Source organism: Vicugna pacos, unplaced genomic scaffold (genome assembly GCF_048564905.1).
Source record: "Vicugna pacos unplaced genomic scaffold, VicPac4 scaffold_20, whole genome shotgun sequence".
NCBI classification, from domain to species: domain Eukaryota; kingdom Metazoa; phylum Chordata; class Mammalia; order Artiodactyla; family Camelidae; genus Vicugna; species Vicugna pacos.
In genome coordinates, this window is record NW_027328741.1 from 33,502,328 (window position 1) to 33,521,789 (window position 19,462).

Below are 19,462 nucleotides of genomic sequence, written 5' to 3' on the forward strand. Positions count from 1 at the left end.
TAATGCACTCAAAAGCTACAAACCGCCAGCCGTAAAATAAATGTGTCTTAGGGATGCCCCGTAGGAACATGAAAATTACAATTAATAATGCTTTATGTTATATATGAATGTTGTTAAGGGAGTAGACCATTAGTTTTCTCATCACAACAAAAAAGCAAATTGTATCTCTATAATATTGTATCTAAATGAGATAATGAATTCTCCCTAAATTTGCTATGATATTTATTTCATTATACTTGTAAATCAAATCACTATCCTGTGCACCTAAACTTACACATTATTCCTCACCAATTGTATCTCAATTGAAGCAGAAGGAAAAATGGAAATTCAATATTCAATTATTCCCATGACATGTCACATAATTATTTCTGCAGCAAGTAAACCTGAGTCATGATACACTTATCCTAGGTAAAGATACTAATAAATAAGTGATTCTAATAAATAATACATAAAGATACTAATAAAATAAGTGTTTTACCATGATTTAAACATTCTTCATGTTAACAGCCCACTGCTTCTGCAGGTATCAAAATTTCACTCAGTGTATTCATCTGAGATTAGGGAATGGATACAAATTTAAAACTGGCTTCTCTTGCTGTGTGATAAAGTTCACTGTCTCTGACCGATGGTCTCATCTCCCAACAGCACCTGTAAGAAATGAACATGCTAGGTTGCTAAAAATCTCAGCATGGTAAAATATAAGAACTCCTAAAATTCTTAACTGTTTTGCAATGGGCATGCAATACTGACAAAGACTTGATTTTGGATAACAATGTGGTGTTTTCTCATGGTTGCATTATGGGATGTGAGGATAATCCCTGAGATCCACAACAAAGATTCTAGCTCAAGTTCTGGGCAAAGAAGTGTAAAGGTTCTGCATTATTAGGACTGAGGACTGCTTTCAAAATGATGACTATGCTCACTTTATTCCAGGTAGTCCAAGGAAAGAAAGGTTATTGCAAATTCTAGGTGAACAGGTATAAGTCAGTGGTTCAGTCTCTATAAATTAGTCAAGGGGTGATCAAAGCCACAATAAGTTGTGTCAACAATGAGAATTAGAAGAACAAAGAAATTAGACATAAGCATAAATTAAAAAGGAGACACAGTCCTCTGCTGGGCTCTGGGGACTGGAGAATGTATTTGCCTCAGTCCCATTCAAGGGTTCAGTGGCTTGGCCCTAGCATCAGCTCGGGATTCAATAAACAGGTAACAACTAGTATATTGGGAGAAATATAAACTACCTCTACCTGATCAGAAGAAAATCTGGTGGCTCAATGAAACTATTAATTCACAGAAATTCTGCCAGATGCAGAATAAAAATTTACTGATGACCTAACTAAGAAAAACTTATTTACTGCTTAACAATCCATCTTCACACACACACACACACACACACACACACACACACACACACACACAGTGGAAGACAGATTTGTCGTATTTAGTGGTAAGAGTTCTGTGGGCAGAGCTCAGAGGATAGATTTCAAACACCAGACAACATTTCTACTTTTGCCAATAGTCTAGCTTTTCCGAGGTAGAAAACTATAGATGGAGAAACCAACAATATTTTTCTTTAGGATTTCTAATTTCAAAAGTAAACTGTAGCTTTTGACTTATCAGTATAGAACCTTGTTAAGATGATAATTGTAAGACCCACTGTCTGATAAGAGAGTTGGAAAATAGGTGCTGAACCAGTCCATCTGAACCTCAGCCTTCTAATATAAGCAACAACATAGCCATGATCGAGTTGTGCTGACAAATTTAAAGGCTTGATGATTCTGTGTCTGCTGTCTAGACACAGATCTCCTGCTGCAAGTGGTCTCTTTTCTTCTCTTGTAAAAGGTCATATTGGTGGGATGTTGCAAGAGGTTACCCTGGCCCATTTGCCTTTTCTCCAGATTTTCAAAGGCTTTCTACACAACTGGTGACATATTTTCAGGACTCAATGTTGCCATTCCAGTCTTAACAGTTGACAGTGGCTGCATGATTATGAGCAGAAGCCTTAGACACCCTGACATTGCCTACAATTTTTCCAGCATTTCAGGGCATTTCACATTCTGTAAATCCTTCACCTTTTATTTAAATTGATAGGAAAAAGACAAATTCTTCCATGAATATTTTATATTTCCTAATATCTGCAGAAAATTGGTACTCATGAAGTTGGACAAATTTTTAAATCCACCACCCTCGCCTCCTTCTGCTCCACACATTTTAGGTTGCAATTTGGTTACTGAATACAACCACCCCAACCAAGGGTATAGTACCTCTTTGATACTTCCTGTGTGAAGGTTAGAAGGGGCACAAGTTATGTGGGGTGCATAAACCTTCATTAAATGTTTGCATTAGCACTGTCTCTTCTGGGCAAAGCTCTGATTCTAAGAAGCAAATTAATTAGAAGTCAGTATAGTTATTAATATGATGAAGAGGATCAGCTATTTTGGGGTGGGTGGATGATGAAGAGTAAGGAAAAAATCCATCAAATGAGAATGGAATGCTTTAGGCCTCAGGAGGCATGAATTAAGAAGAAAATAATACTTTGTCTCCTGTAGCTACCCCCACTTACTGTCTTGAGTGACTAGTCCATGGGCTATGGAAAGAGCTAGTTTGTGGTGAAGAGTAAAGACCACAACGAAATAGTGTGAAACCATGAGAGATTTGTTGTTTCAGGGAAGTAGATTTTGCTTAAAGTCAACATGTATTTTTCATTCACTAAATACTAAAATTCATCCTGTGGCAAATGCTGTGCTTACTGTGCTGGTATCCAAGTTAGACAAGGAAAGGGGGATAGACAGAAAACTTCTGAAGAAGGTAGTTTCTGTGCTGAGACTGGGAAAGTCTAAGTAGGTAAAAGGAGGACATCCAAAGTCCAAGGATGAGCTGGAGCAAAAGTGTTGAGTTTGCAGCTAACATACTTGACAAACGTTTGCCTGGATGTATCTCCAGATACAGTGAAACATAGGGATATGCCAAGGTAGTCAGATGCCAGATTTATAAAGGAATGACTAAACTAAGTTCAGTTTGTGTGCGTAGAGTTGGAAAGGCATTAAGAGCCATCCTGAGGACGTAAGCTTGTCTTTGGACGGAAAATAAAAGCAAAATAAAGTATCGACTGAAAATATAGTGTAGACTCTTGAGGGCAGGAAATGAAAGCAACAATTGGAATGCTTTGAGAACAGAACAAAGAAGACAATAGATAAAATTTCTTCTCAAATTCAACCACATGCTGAATGTGCCAACTGAGATTACATCATGTGACATTTATGATTCCAGGGATGACATATTAGAGACCATGATCCCGGGGATGGTTTCTGAATTTATCTCCTTCCAACCAATCCTAACTTAACACATTTAACACTTTCCAGGATGAACCAGAAACCACTTAGTACTTTTCCCTCTCTCCATGTTATAGTCTTCCTCCAAATTCTTCCATTTTCTCTTCTTCCTTACAAGAAATTTTTTAAATTAACTACCATATTGTTCCATTATATGATCATATCAATCAAGTATCTCTTTTTACCTTTAAATTGTAACTTAGTCTCCCATTTATCTCTTAACACTATTTAAAAAAAATAAGGTAAATAGAGGTAAACAACTATGTTTATTTTTCAAATAAGAAAATTGCAGGTATTTGTCCAACATCAATTTTAATCTTTGTTATCCTGCATAATCTGATAGTCCTCTGGTAGATCAGTTGTGACTAAAATGACGTTCATAAACTGAAGATGTCTGATGAGTTGGCCTTGAAAGAGAGTTAGCTGATGTATCAGCAATCAATGGCACTGGAAACCGTGGGTTGCTCCCTGGTTGAAGTTTAGAAAAACGACCTTCATTGGCAGATATGTTGTGATATCTATCTGGAAAAATAGAAGGTTCCACCATCTGTCCAAAATAATTCCTCTGTATGGGATACAAGATGCTGTACTGAGAAGTAGAAGTTGTAGTTGTAATGAAGTTCACAACACGGCTATTTGCTTCAATGTAGCTGCTTTGAGAGTGCCTGTGGACAGTGGTGAACTTCTTTAAAATAGCACGTTGATTCACTGCAATTTGTTCTGGTGGTCTAACTGACATTGATGATGGAGGAGAAAAATCAACTCTGATCGGGGTAGTTGTGTCACCAATTATGTGGCTGGTAGAGAGCTTTCTTATTAGAGGCATGTTTAAATTTACAGAAGGTAAAAATGTACTGTCTCCACTAGTGTCACCCACAAAATCAGAATTATGATTATCCACATTACCCACTGCTTTATAGTGCTTCTTGTTGAAATCTTCAGCCAATGAAGATACCAGAGAGGCATTTTAAATCACAACTCTTCTTTTTATTCTCACTAAAAGCTGGGGACAGCCTCGTTTAAAATTTGGATTATGATAGAACTGCAGCTACAACCAAAGTAGAAAGATTTCAGTAATAATTTATACCAAAATACATCACTAAAATAAGCCTAACCTATAAAACCTCAGATTTCACGTTTACTATGCAAAGATAATATCATCAAAATATGAACATTGCTGACAATATTTTGAAGTTCCTTATTTGGAAAATAGACATTTAAATAGTATAGTCATCAAATTTAAGAAACTAGCATTTGCAGTAATGGTGAATGCCACTTTTTAAAAGCAGCTTTAATACCTTTATTTAGATTTCTGGTAAAATTCATATTTGCAAGCAAAATTTCTTATAATGTGAATACTTAAGTCACTGTCCTCATTTTTTAGAATAAATAAAGAATTTTAGCCTTAGTACTTTTATACAATTTTCAAAATCTAGCTTTACATTTATATTACCATAGGTTGATGTACAAAATAAAATTTTATATATAAGTTACGAAGTGGTAACTAAAGTTTCTGAATACCTTGCTTAAAACAGAGACTTCTTTTTCTTCTGCCAGAAAGTCTGCTAGAAATGCCAATCTTTGGAATTTCTGCCGCACTTTACTAAACCCATAAATGTTAGGCTAAGTAAATTTTTCATTCTTCCAGTTTCAAATATTCTGAAAGGGGCCTTTCTTTCCAAAACTTCCTTCTTAAAGACATCTTCATCAATCACTATGGAAATTCCATTATCATCCCTCCAGATGGATTTATATTGGTCACTCCCAGCCATTTTCCAGAGTTTTCTTGGAAATGTCAGAGAACAAAAATCATTATCTTCATCTGGTTCAGAGACACAATGTATGTAACATGGCCTTTTAATCAAGGATTCTTCAGACAAAGTCTAAAAAGCAATTTTTTCAATCATAGACCTCAAGTCCAAATCCCCAGAGAATGTTTGATAACACAATAGAGATCTACTGGAGTTTCCTTAACCAGTTGGTCCATCTTAATCTGACACCTCTTGAATTTCTGAAGAAACATGTGCCATTTCATATAACTTTTTCTACAGCTACTTTTCTAATCTGCATGATTTTGAGCACTGCAGCTTCAAATGCTGCTTTGGCAGGCCTGCACAGATAAACTGCTAGGCCATCAGAGTGGTTCTCAACCTGAGTAGCTGTGACATCACAAAACGACTGGTCTCCTAGCAACTCAAGGGTAACATTCAGCCAGTGTTTTCTTCTCACTCATCCAGTTAAAATGAAACATATAGGATTCTTATTTTTATAGAGTGATCTGCAAATATTATCTACACAAAATCTTTTAATACAATTTAATTTTGAGGTTTATTAAATAAAACCAATCTCGTTTCTTTTGTACACAAATTTATAACAGATTAGTGAACAGAGAATAAATAATGCAGAAAATATATAAAATAATTTTAAAGTTTAGAAATTTTAACTGAAATTTTTCTAAAACCTGTACAGAAAAGGTATAACTATTTCAATATCATTTGTAATTAAAGTGAAACATAATTTGATTTGGTATTGGAAGCAGGTATTTATCTGTGTACTTTAGAATATGTTGCTCTATATTCAAAACATGAGAAGAATAAATATGTGTTTATATGTTATGTATATAAAAAATGGTTAAGATTTATGAAATAAAATATTAAAAAAATCAATCTAATTTAAGAAATCCCAAAGGGGAAACTTTTGTTTTAAATTGTCATTCAATGCTATAATTGAAACAAAAGTAATTTAATATTCTACAATATTATTGCAAAAGAGACAATCTTATTGTAAATTTACAAATGTTTATTTTTGCCATTCTTTCACTCAGAGGTTTATCAGTTCCTAGAAGTAATAAATTTTCTTGTCATCTTTATAATCCGTACTCTTGTGTCTTCTGTTAATTGTTCCAAAATGATGTTGATAAATAAACTTATGCACAAGATCCTGGGTTCAATAAGCTTTGCCTCCATTAAGGGGAAAACAAACAAACAATCAAAAAACAAATATATAATCGTATGTGTCGGTTGGGGTGGAAAAGACTAGGTAATGCATTTTAGGAAGCAATATGTTTCTCAGTCCTGAAACAGTTGGCATTGTTATTATTATATGGTATTTTAAGGCAAGTGTCTTGTGCAATAATTGTAAATAGTAGCTATGTTCTGTATCAGAAAACTGTAGTAAGTCCAGTTTTACCAAAAGTAATATTATTTATTTAGAAATAAATTCCATTAAACATTAGCCAAGTTCAAAATGAGTGATAAAATTTTTAAATAAATAAATGTACCCTCAAGCTACAATGTAAATTTTTCATTCAGTGTCTGTAAATCCCATTCTAAATGAATATTAGCAACATGAATACATGGCATATTATAACTATTATAAACTAAAGTTTAGTTGGATTTAGTCCTGATCCATAAATATTATTTAACAAACACAAATGAATATATGTGATCATCCCTTTAAAAAACAATGAATTCAAAAATAACAATCTCAAAATATGTAGGAAATTTATTGACTGGTCTGATCTTAACATTTTTAAAAATATATTCTTAAATTCGCTCTGGATAGAATGTAACTAAGCATAATAAAAGTCATATGTGAAAAACCCATGATTTACTTCAATTTGAATGTTAACATACAGGAAGGTTTTCCTCTGGTCCAGTAATAAGAAAAAAAAGCTCATTTTCACAAGTCCTAAATTACACTACTAGAAGTCCTAGCCAGAACAACTAGTCAAGGAAAAATATAAAATTCATTCTACTTGTAAAAAAGCATTGAAGTTATTACAGATGACATAATTATGCATAGATAGAAAACTCCATAGTTTCCTCCAGTGAGTTTTTGAAATAATGAACAAACTTAGTAAACTTGCAGAATACAAAATCAATATACAAATATCCATTGCATTTTTGTATAGTAAAAGCACAATATCAGAAAGAGAAATTAGGAAAACAATTGTGTGTAAATTTATAGCAAAAAGAATAAAATAGGAATAAATTTGAAAAGTGAAATAAAAGATCTAAACACAGATCTATAAATTACAGGTGCAAGGAATATAAGTAAACAAAATAAATACAAAGATATTCTGTGCTCATTTATTGTACACAATGTGAGGAAATATTCTAATCTACCTTTTACATGTTCAATCTCACCAGCAGTAATTTTTGAGGAGAATGTCTTTTCTTAATTTTATACTCTTGCTTCCTTTTTCATGGGTTAATTGATCATAGGTGTGAGGAAATATATCTGGTTGCTCTATTCTCTTCTATTGATTTTTGTCTGGTTTTGAGCCAGTATCATGTTGTTTTAATTACTAAAGCTTTGTAGGATTGTTTAACAACAGAGAATTTTACACCATTAGGTTTAATATTCTTTTTCAAGATTATTTTGGCAGCTCATGATCTTTGTGGTTACATTTAAATTTTAAAATTATTTGTTCTATTTATTGGAAAAATCTCATGGGTATTTTCACATGAATCACACTAAATGTAGATTGCTTTGGGTAGTATGGTTGTTTCAACCACATTGTTTCCCATCATTAACATAAGAGATAATTTCATTCCTTTGGATCAGTTTTAATTTCCTTTATCAATGTTCTCTGTTTTTTAATGTATAGGTTTTCACCATATTTGTTAACTTCATTTATATGTGTTCTTTACATATATATATATATATATTTATATACATATTTGTTAACTCATTTCGTACACAGAAACAGTAGGCAAAAGGCAGTGGCAAGACATATTCAAAGTCCTGAATGAAAGAAAGCTGTAATCTAAGATACTTTATCAAGCAAGGCTAAATTTTAGAATAGAAGGAGAGATAAATAACTTCCACACAAGCAAATACTTAAAGAATTTAGCAAGAGAAAAAGAAATAAGGATCTACTCTAAATGAAAAAGAAGCAGGGTGCTATAGAATAGAGAAAGGCATAATTACAAAGGCAATATCTACAATGACTTACAACAGAATAAATATGATGTTGTAAAAAAGGACATCAAAGTTTTTAAAAGTCACAGAGTGAAACAGGATAATACAGAGTGTTTTCTTCTTGTTTGTATTCTCTGTAGGGTGGGTTTGAGGTTGTATTCTTATCAGTTAAAATAAACAAATATAGTACTGGTCAATATACATAGAAAACAAGGTAGCCATAAGTCAAAAGCTTACAATGAAGTCACAAAGACATAAAGAAACAAAGGTAATAAAAGAAAACTTATCAAGCCACAAAAACAAAAAGAAATGAACAAAAAGAAAATAACAAATCAACTGGAGAATGAAGTTCCATATGGAAATAAACACCATTCTATCAATAATTATCACAAATGTTAATCGATTTAGTGCTTCAATCAAAAGATATGTATTGTCAGATGTGATAACACAACAATACCCTACATTATGAAGCATAGAAGAGACCCACATTAGTAAGAGGAACACACATCCATTTAAAGTCAGAAGGTGGAAAAATATATTCCATTCAAATGCACATGACAAGAAAGCAGGACTAGCACCACTGACTTCACAAAAAGAGACTTTACAAAAAAGGCCATAGAAAAAGATAAACAAGGACATGATATAATGATTAAAGGAGCAAATCAAAATGAGGGTATTTTACCTATTAAGATATATGCACTCAATATAGGAGCACCTAAATACATAAAGCAAATACTAATAGATAAAAATAGAGAATCCCTGGGAACACAATCAAAGTAGGAGACTATAACTCCCCATTACTATCACTGGACTGGTCTTTCACACAGAAAATTACTAAGGGAACATAGATAATAAATACATTATAAAATAATTGGAGATGCTTGATATTTTCAAAACAGTACTTCTCACCAAAAGAGAATATACATTCTTTTCCTGTGTACAAGGAACATTTTCAATGAAAGATAATGTACCCATGCACTCAAGAAGCCTCAACAAATTTAAGTAGATAAAAATTATTTCAAGCATCTTTTCTGAGTTTAATACCATGAAACTAGAAATCAATCACAGAAAACCAGTGAGAAAAAATGACAGCATCCATATTAAAAACATGGTAGTAAAACAAGGGGGGGAGGTGATGAATAAAAGAAGAAATTAAAAAATATCTTGGGAAATATGACAAAACACTACACAAAGTCTATTGGAAACTGTTAAAGCAGGCTTAATAGGGAAGTTCATAGTGACAAGGCCCTCCTCAAAGTAGAAGAACAATTTCAAATAAATAATCAAACGTTCTATGTAAACTAATCAAGAAAAGAAGAGCAAACAAAACCAGAAGTCAACAGAAAAATGGGAAAAAATAAAGATCAAGGAAGAAATATTTGAAATAGAGATTAAATAATAGAAAAAATCAATCAATTTCTTTTTTGAAATAGTAAACAATATTGACAAATTTCTGGACAGGCTCCCCAACAAGAAAAGAGAGAGAACACAAATAATATTAGAAATGAAAATGGAGAAACTACATAGAGTAAAACAAATTTACCATATATCATAAGGAAACAACATGAGCAACTGTGTGTAAACAAACTGGATAACCAGGAAGAAATGGAGAAGTTTTTGTAAATATTCAGCCCACCAATATTGCATTAAGGAGAAGTTAGCCATTTAAAGTGACAGATCACCAGAAATGGAATAGAATTATCAATAAAATAAAAAATGTCAGCAAAAAAAATTCAAACCCAAATATCTTCACTGGGGAATTTGACCAAACATACTAAGAAAAATCCATACCAGTCCTTCTCAAAGTCTTCCAAAAGATTGATATGGAGAGAGTACTCCCAAACTCTCACCATAAGGCCAACATCAACCTGATACCAAAACCAGACAAAGACACTACACCAAAAAGAAAACTATAGGCCAATATCATTGATAAACATAGAAGTAAAAGTCCTTGAGATATTATTAACAAACAGAATCCAAAACACATAAAAAAAAGATCATGAACCATGGACAAGTTACGTTCATCCCAGGAACACAAGGATGGTTGAACATATGCAAATCAATCAATCAATTGTGATACACCATATCAACAAAAGAGAAGACAAAAACGATATTATCGTCTCAGTAGATGCAGAAAAAGCATTTGATAAAAATTAACACCTATTTGCAATAATAGTTCTTTTCACAGTGGGCATAGAGGGACCATATCTCAACATAATGAAAGCTATTTATGACAAACATATAGCCAGCATAATACTCAATGGTGAAAACCTGGAAATCTTCCCACAAAAACCTGAGACAAGACAAGGATGCCCATTCTCACAATTTTAATTAAATATAGTCTTGGAATTCCTAGCCACAACGATCAGGTAAGAAAAATAAATAAAAGGATTCAGACTGGAAAAGAAGAGGTAAAATTGTCACGATATGCAGACATGACACTATATATAGAAAACTGTAATAGCTTCACAAGGAATACTTAGGCTAAAAAGGAAATGGGCAAGTTAGCCAGAGTAATGTACAAAAACCAATTACATTTCTTTACACTACCATTGAATCAACAGAAAAATGAAGTATAGATTCAACCCATTTTATAACTGCACCCAAAATTATAAAAGGCTTAAGAGTAACTCTGACCAAGGAGGTGAATGACTTATACATGGGGAACAAGAAAACATTGATTGAGGAATTCAAGAAAGATTTCAGGAATTGAAAAGATACCCAATGTCCTTGTAATGGAAGATATAATATTGTTAAAATGGCCATACTACCCAAGGAAATCCACAAACTTAATCTGAGTTCCTATCAAATTATTCAAAACATTTCTTTTTAGGACTGAAACAAATGATCATAAGATTTATATAGAATCAAAAAAGATCCATAATTTCCAAAACAAAATTGAAGAAAAAGAAAGAGGTTGGAGGAATAACCTGCCTGGTCTCCATACACTATTGCAGAGCTACAATAATAAAAATGTCATGATATTGGTACAGAAACAGGCATATGGACCAATGGATCAGAATAGAGAGCCAATGAATAAATCTACAGGCCTATTTTCAATTAATATTTTACAGAATAGCCAAGAATATGACACAGAAAACACCATCTCTTCACCAACTGGTGTTGGGAAAACTGGATTGCAGCATGCAGAGCAATGGAGTTAGAACACTCCTTCTCTCCATACACAAGAATAAACTCAAAATGTCTTGAAGACTAAAATGTAAGGCAATACACAGTTAATCTCCTAGAAGAAAATATACGCAAAACACTCCGAGATAAATTGCAGCAATGATCTCCTAAAACAGTCTACCCAGGTAATTGATGTAAGATCAAAATTAATAAATAGGACCTAATTAAACTTATAAGCTTTTGCACAACAAAGGGAACCATAAAAAAAGCAAAATGACAACCGACAGAAAAAAATATTTAGAAGCGATGCAACTGACAAAGTTTAATTTCCAAAATATAAAGGGTTCATACAACCTAATAATAATACTTAAAAAAAAAGAATCCCAATCTGAAAATGGGCAGAAGCCCTAAGCAAGCAATTCTCCATTAGAAACATACAAATGCCAAACAGATATATGACAAAAAAATGCTCACTATCATTATCAGAGAAGGGCAATTCGAAACTCTAATGAAGTATCACCTCACAATAGTAACAATGGCCATCATACAAAAGTCCACAGATAATAAATGCTGGGAAAGCTGTGGAGAAAGGGAAACCTCCTACACTGTTGGTAGGAATGTAGATGGTGCAGTCACTGTGGAAAACAGGATGGGAATTCCTCAAAAGAATAAAAATAGACTTAACATATGATCCAGCAATCCTGCTTCTGGGTATATATCAAAGAGAACCCTAATTCAAAATATCACCTGCACCCCAATGTTCTTAGCAGTGCTATATACAACAGCCACGACATGGAAGCACCGTAATTGTCCATCAACAAATAACAGTATACAGAATTTATCCATATTTACACAATGGAATAATTTTCTGCCATAAAAAATGATAAAACAATGACATTTGCAGCTAAACGGATGTCCACATAATGTGTCATTCTAATTGAAGTAAGCCAGAAAGAGAAAAAAAATAATACATGACATGATATATATAGAACCTTAAAAAAAATTTGGATGAGGACACTATGATTTCATGTACAAAAGTGAAACACACTTGCACATCTACTTAATAATCTTATGGTTACTGATGAAAGGGTCTTGGAGAGGATATATTTGGGAGCTGTAGAGTTATAAATGTTATCCACTATATATAAAAATAGATGTTTTCAAAATTTCTGTTGTATGACACAGGGCAGTATGTTAAATATTGTGAAGTTAACTTTAATAAGCACACAAATATATGCATGAATTGGGACACTGTGCTAAACACCACAGATTGACACAATGTAAATGGCAGTACTTCAATGATAAATAAATGAATAAATAAGTAAATAAGTAAGAAAGTTAATAAATAAATAAATAAATAGTATTTAATAAAAAAAAGAAATACAAAGATTCACACTACTTAACTTTACACATCAAGAATCTAGGAGAAAACAGAAAGGAGAAGAAAATTGAATAAATGAGAGGAAGGCAAAAAACAATAGAACCAATTGAAAAGATAAAAAAAACTAAGTCGGTTTCTTTTAAGCATAAAGTGAACAAAGGTTTAGGTTGGCTAAGAAAATAAAGACTCAAATAAAATTAGAAGTAAAAGAGAAGATATTACTACTGATGTTATAGAGATGCATAGCATCATAAGAAATTACCACTAGCCAACAATTTGAATGACCTAGAATAAAAGACGAATTCTCAGAAACATATCTCTTCCAATTCTGAATCAAGAAGTAATTAGAAAGTAAAATAGAGCAAAAGTGTGTATGAGTAAATCAGTTATCCAAACCTTCCAAACCATAAAATATTTACAAGATGACTTTACTGGTGAATTCTGTGATACCTTTGAAGAAAATTTCTCACCAATTCTTCCCCAAACCATCCAAGAATCTGAAGGGGGTGAAAGTATTAAAACTTGTTTTATGATGCCAGCTTTATTTGCATAAAAATGCTAGAAAGGACATTATATGCAAAATATAGAATATTATCCCTGATGTACATATGTGCCAAAATTATCAACAAAACACAAGCAAAATGAATTCAACAACACATTTAAATTATCATACACATACATGAGTAAAGGGATTAATCCCTCGGTTTAAAGATACTTCAAAATATTGAAATCAATAAAGGTGACATCCCACACTAATAGAATGAGAAATAAAACTCACATAATCATCTCAATAGGTGCGGAAAATCATTGTATATACTGCAACATCCTTTTAAGATACTCCTAATAAATTAAATTAGTCAGTGGCACAATATCATATACACACAGACACTGTGTGGAGAGAAGTGAAGCAGTTCTCTGTTCATTGATTCTTTGGAAAAGGGTTTATATAGGACATGCACAATGCCTCACATATAATCTAGGTTATAACAATGTTAATAATCTTAAGCTATTTATGTTCCCATGTTCCTGAAGTAAGCGCTTGATGTTAAATGATCAAGAATTGTTTTAAAGTTCATCACGGAACTTCATTAAGTAGGCCATCACTTAGCCAGCTGGCTGTGCCTGTCTTAGATTGTCCTCCTCTGAGGATCTTACCCAGCATACCCTATACAGCCATCCATACTGGATACATTGAGTAGGCCATTTCATATCCAGTCAGGATATGTGACATTCCTACCAGATTGTTTATCAGTTCAGCCCATGGGCTTATTCTCTAGAGACTTCAGACAGGGGCCTACAAACCCAACATCCCTTGACTGAAAACTGGATGAAGAAAATTGATGTATATATTAAATGGAAACAATAATTTGCATTCTTATCAAGAGTGTCCACGGCGTTACGTTTTCTCCTCAATCTCACCAACATATATTTCTTTTCTTTTTGATGAGAGCCTTCTGAGAAGTGTGAGGTCTTGTCTCATTTTTGGTTTATGACTTTCCTTATAATTTATAACTCTGAACACATTTTCATGTGTCATTTAGCCAACTGTATGTTTTCTACAGAAAATTGATTTTAATCAATCTATTCAGTTCTTATGGACTTATTTTTAATTGGATTGTTTGGTCTTTTTTGTTGTTGTTGTGTATGTTTGCATATATTTTGTATATTAGCACTTGATTGGAAAATATCACTTGCAAATATATTCTCCCATTGTGTTGGTTGACTTTACATTTTATTGATCATTTCTTCTGCAGTGTAAATCTGTTTAGACTGATATAGTCAAATTTGTTAGTTTTGCTTCTGCTTCCCTTGCCAGAGGACACATATGAAGAATCAAATTAAGTCAAGTGTACTTCTTATGTTTTACCCTAGGTTTCTTTTTTTTTCAGATTTTATATTTTATATGCCCAGGAGTGGGTTTGCTGTGTCATATGATAGGTCTATTTTTATTATTTAAAGTAAATTGCATACTGTTTCCAAATTGGTTGCACCAATTTTCATTCCCACCAACAGCTTTGGAGTGTCCCTTTTTCTCTACAACCTCCACAGTCTTTATTATTTGTACACATTTTGATGAAAACCCTTCTCACTAGTGTGAGGTAAAACATTATTTTATTTTTTTCTTGCCTTTGTATAATGATTAGCAATGTGAGCATGTTTTCATATTCCTGTTTGTCATCTGTGTGTCTTTTTTAGAGAATTAACTTTTGATCATTTTCTGGCTGAGTTGTTTGTAGATTTTTGAAATGGATTTGTATGAATGATGGGTGTATTTTAGAAATTAGCGTCTTGTTGATTACATTGTTTCCTAATGTTTCTCCCAGTTGGAAGTTCATATATTCATTCTGATTATTTTGCTGTGAAGAAGCTTTTAAGTTTAATTAGGACCCATTTGATTATTTTGTTTTTAATGTTTTCAGCTTGGGAGAGTGACATAGGAAAATTTAATACAATTTATCTATTGTTTTTCCTATGTTAGTTTCCAGGAGTTTTATTGTGTCATGTATTATATTCCGATATTTAAAGCATTTTGGTTTTATATTTGTACAGTGTGAGGGAGTGTTCTAATTTCCTTGATTTACATGTAGATGTCTAGTTTTCTCAACATCACTTGCTGAAGACTGTCTTTTAGTCATTGTGTATTTTTGTTTCCTTTGTCATAGTTTAGTTGACCATAGGTGTGATGTTTTATTTCTGCCTCTGTGTTCTGTTCCAGTGATATAGATGTTTGTTCATTTTCCAGTATTGTGCTGTTTTGATTACTGTAATTTTGTAATATATTCTGAGATTTGGGAGGGTTATGTGTTATGCCTCCAACTTTGTTCTTTTTCCTGATTGTTTCTTTTGCAGTTCTGGTTCTTTTGCAGTTCCATACAAATCATAAGACTGTTTTTAATTCCTGGAAAGTATCATGTAATTCAATCTGAATCACTTTATATCTGTAGACATCTTTTGAAGTATGTATATTTTAGCAATATTAATTCCTCTAAACTAAGACCTTGAGATTTCTTTCCATTTCTTAGCTTCAACTTCAAATTTATTTATCAGTGTCCTTTCGATTTTATTATCTTGTTTTTTTCATAGGTTTTTCATTTTTTGATCTGATTTCATATGGATTTTTTAAAATTATGGAATATTTCATTGTTAGTGTAAAGAAATGTGATAGTTTTTGTATATTAATTATGAATCATGCAACTTTGTTAAATGTCTTAATTAGTTTTTGTTGTTCTGGTGTGGAGAATCTTAACGGTTCCCTATATAGACTATTATGTCATCTAAAATAATAACAGTTTTATTTCATTCAATCCAACTTGAATAAATTGTTTTCTATTCCAATTTCTGTTGCTAGGACATCCCATACTGTGTTTAATAGAAATGCTGAGAGTGGGTATCCTTGTCATATTCCTTAATTTGGCTTCCAGTTTTTCACTTTTGCATATTATGTTGTATATAGTTCTGTAATAAATGACTTTAGTTATGTTGAGATATATTTCCTGAATCCTACTTTGGTAAGAGGTTTCTATTGTTGTTGCTGTTGTTGTTGTTGGTGTTGGTGTTGGTGTTGTTGTTGCTGTTCTAATGAATAAATGTTGAATTTTGTGAAATGTTTTTCATGGATTTATTGGGATAACCACATCGTTTTTTGTTTTACTTTTGTTAATGTGATGTTTCAAACTGATTGATTTGTGTATGTTGAACCTCTCTTGTGACAGTGCAATGAATCCAAGTTGATCATGGTATATGATTCATTTTTGGCATTGCTGGATTTAGTTTGCTAATATTATTTTGGGGAATATTTGCATCTAAATCAATCAAATATATTGGCTTGAAGATGTCTTTGCCCGTACTTTGTTTGTTGGCTTTGCTATCAGTGTGATGAAATCTTCATAGAATTAATTTGAGAGTTTCCCACACCTTCAAAATTTTTGAATAGTTTGAAGAGTATAAGTTCTAATTGGTATTTTTGTATAGTTCTCCAAGGGAGCTGTCTATATCTGCACTTCTATTCAACAACTTTTTAAATGCAGATTCTATCTTTCTTCTAGTAAAGTTTGTTCAAATTATTTGTTTCTACTTATTTCTGTCTCTTTCTAGACATTTGTCTATTTCTTCTAATTTGTCTATTTTATTGGCATATATGTGTTGACAAAATGAAAACTTTTTTTGTATATCTTAGGTAACAATAGTTATTTCTCTTCTTTTATTTCTGACTTTATTTCTTTGAAGCATCTCTCTTTCCTTCATGATACCTAGCTAGAGGTTTTCTGATTTTGCTTATCTTAAAAAGAAAACATAAAACAAAATCTTTTGTTACATTACACTTTTGAATAGTTATTTTTCCTCTTTAATTTATATTTGCACGTGTAATATTTAGGATCTTTTTTTTCTTTTTTATACTTTTTTAATTGGTTTAAAATCATTTTACAAAGTTGTCTCCAATTCCAGGGTAGAGCACAATTTTTTCAGTTAAAATGAACATATATACATTTGTTGTCCCATTTTTTCTTCTGTGAGCTGCTGTAAAATCTTTTATATATTTCCCTGTCCTATACAGTACAATCCTGTTTATCTATTCTACAATTTTGACCTCCCAGTCTATCTCTTCCCACCCTCCGCCCCCTTGGCAATCAAAATATTTTATTCTATGTTTGTGTGTATTTCTGTTTTGAAATATTGCTTTTTGTTTTGTTTTGTTTTTAGATTCCACTGATAAGCCATCTAATATGGTATTTTTCTTTCTCTTTCTGGCTTACTACATTTAGACTGATTTTCTCCAGGAGCATCCATGTTGCTGAAAATGGCATTATGTTGTCATTTTATATGGCTGACTACTATTCCATTGTAAAAATATACAACCTCTTCTTTTTCCAGTCAACTGTCGATGGACATTTAGGCTGTTTCCATGTTTTGGCTATTGTAAATAATGCTGGCTATGAACATTGAGGTTCAAGTGTCATCCTGATATAGGGTTCCTTCTGGATTTATGCCCATGAGCAGGATTCCTGCGTCATATGGTAAGTCTATTCCTAGGCTTTTGAGGAATCACCATCCTGTTTTCCACAGTGGCTGCACCAAACTGCATTGCCACCAGCAGTGAAGGACGGTTCCCTTTTCCCCATAGCCTCTCCTGTATTTGTCATTTGTGGATTTTTGAATGATGGCCATTCTGACTAGTGTGAGATGATACCTCACTGTAGTTTTGATTTGCATTTCTCTGATCATCAGTGATATTGAGCATTTTCTGATGTGTCTTTTGATCATTTGTATGTCTTTCTTGGAGAAACGCTTGTTTAGGTTTTCTGCCCTTTTTTGGATTGTGTTGCTTATTTTTTCTTATTCAGTTGGATGAGCTGCTTATATACGCTGAAGATCAAGCCTTTGTTGGTTTCATATGCAAATTATTTTCCCATTCCGTAGGTTGTCTTTTTGTTTCAGTTCTGGTTTCAGTACTGTGCAGAAGCTTGTATGTTTCATTATATATCATTTGTTTATTCTTGCTTTTATTTCTTCTACAAGAAGATTTTCAAGACTTATTTCAGATAACATTTTGCCAATATTTTCCTCAAGGAGGTTTATTGTATCTTGTCTTATGTTTAAGTCTTTTATCCATTCTGAGTTTATTTTTGTGTATAGAGTTCTATCTTCATTGGGAGTGTTCTAGCTTCATTGATTTACATGCTGCTGTCCAGTTGTCCCAACACCATTTGCTGAAGGGACTGTCTCAATTCCATTGTATTTTCTTGCCTCCTTTGTTGAAGATTAATTGGCCAAAAGTTTGTGGATTCATTTATGGGCTCTCTATTCTGTTCCATTGACCTATATGTCTGTTCTCCTTCCAATACTTTGCTGTCATGTTGACTGTAGCTCTATAGTATTATCTGAATCTTTAGCGTAAAGATATGCCACTGATTTCTGAACCTTAATCTTGTAACCTGCTACTTGCTGAATTCCTTGATCAGCTTTAGTAGTTTTTGTCTAGATCTTGCAGTGTTTTCTATATATAGTAACATATTATCTGCATATAGTGAGACTTTTACATATTCCTTTCCAAATTGCAACCCTTTTAATTCTCTCTCTTGTTTGATTGCTGTGACTTGGGCTTCCAATTTTATATTGTGTTGGAGTGGTGATAGTTTGCATCCTTGTCTTGTCCCAGATTTCAGTTGGAAAATTTTGACTTTCTCACCATTGAGTACTATGTTGTCTGTAGGTTTGTTTTCTATAGCTTTCATGATGCTGAAATATGTTCCCTCTATGCCCACTTTGGTGAGAGTTTTTATCATACGTGGGTGTTGAATTTTATCAAATGTTTTCCTGCATCTATTGAGATGATCATGCCATTTTGGTCCTTTCTCTTGTTGATGTGCTGTGTTACACTGTTTGATTTCCATATGTTGAACCACCTCTTTGTCTTTGGCATGATCCCCACTTGGTCATGATGTATAATCTTTTATCTGTGTTTTTGGATTCTATTTGCTACTATTTTGGTGAGGATTTTGGCGTCTGTTTTCATAAGTTATATTCGGCTATAATCCTTTTTTTTGATTGTGTCTTTGCCTGGTTGTGGTGTCAGGGTGATTATGGCTTCATAGAAAGACTTTGGGAGTATTCCTTCATTTTCAATCTTCTGGAAGAGTTTGAGAAGGACTGGTATGAGTTCTTCTTTGTATGTTTTGTAGAATTCCTCAGTGAA

The 19,462-nt window shown here is 32.8% G+C and overlaps 1 long non-coding RNA gene across 1 annotated transcript in view; it reads right to left on the minus strand.

Moving 5' to 3' along the window:
- Window positions 1–455: 455 nt before the first annotated feature.
- Window positions 456–19,462, minus strand: part of LOC140694216 (uncharacterized) — a 35,651-nt gene continuing 16,644 nt past the window's right edge. The window contains exon 2 of the long non-coding RNA XR_012069967.1: window positions 456–648. This is a non-coding gene — a long non-coding RNA (uncharacterized lncRNA). The remainder of the gene's footprint in view (window positions 649–19,462) is intronic.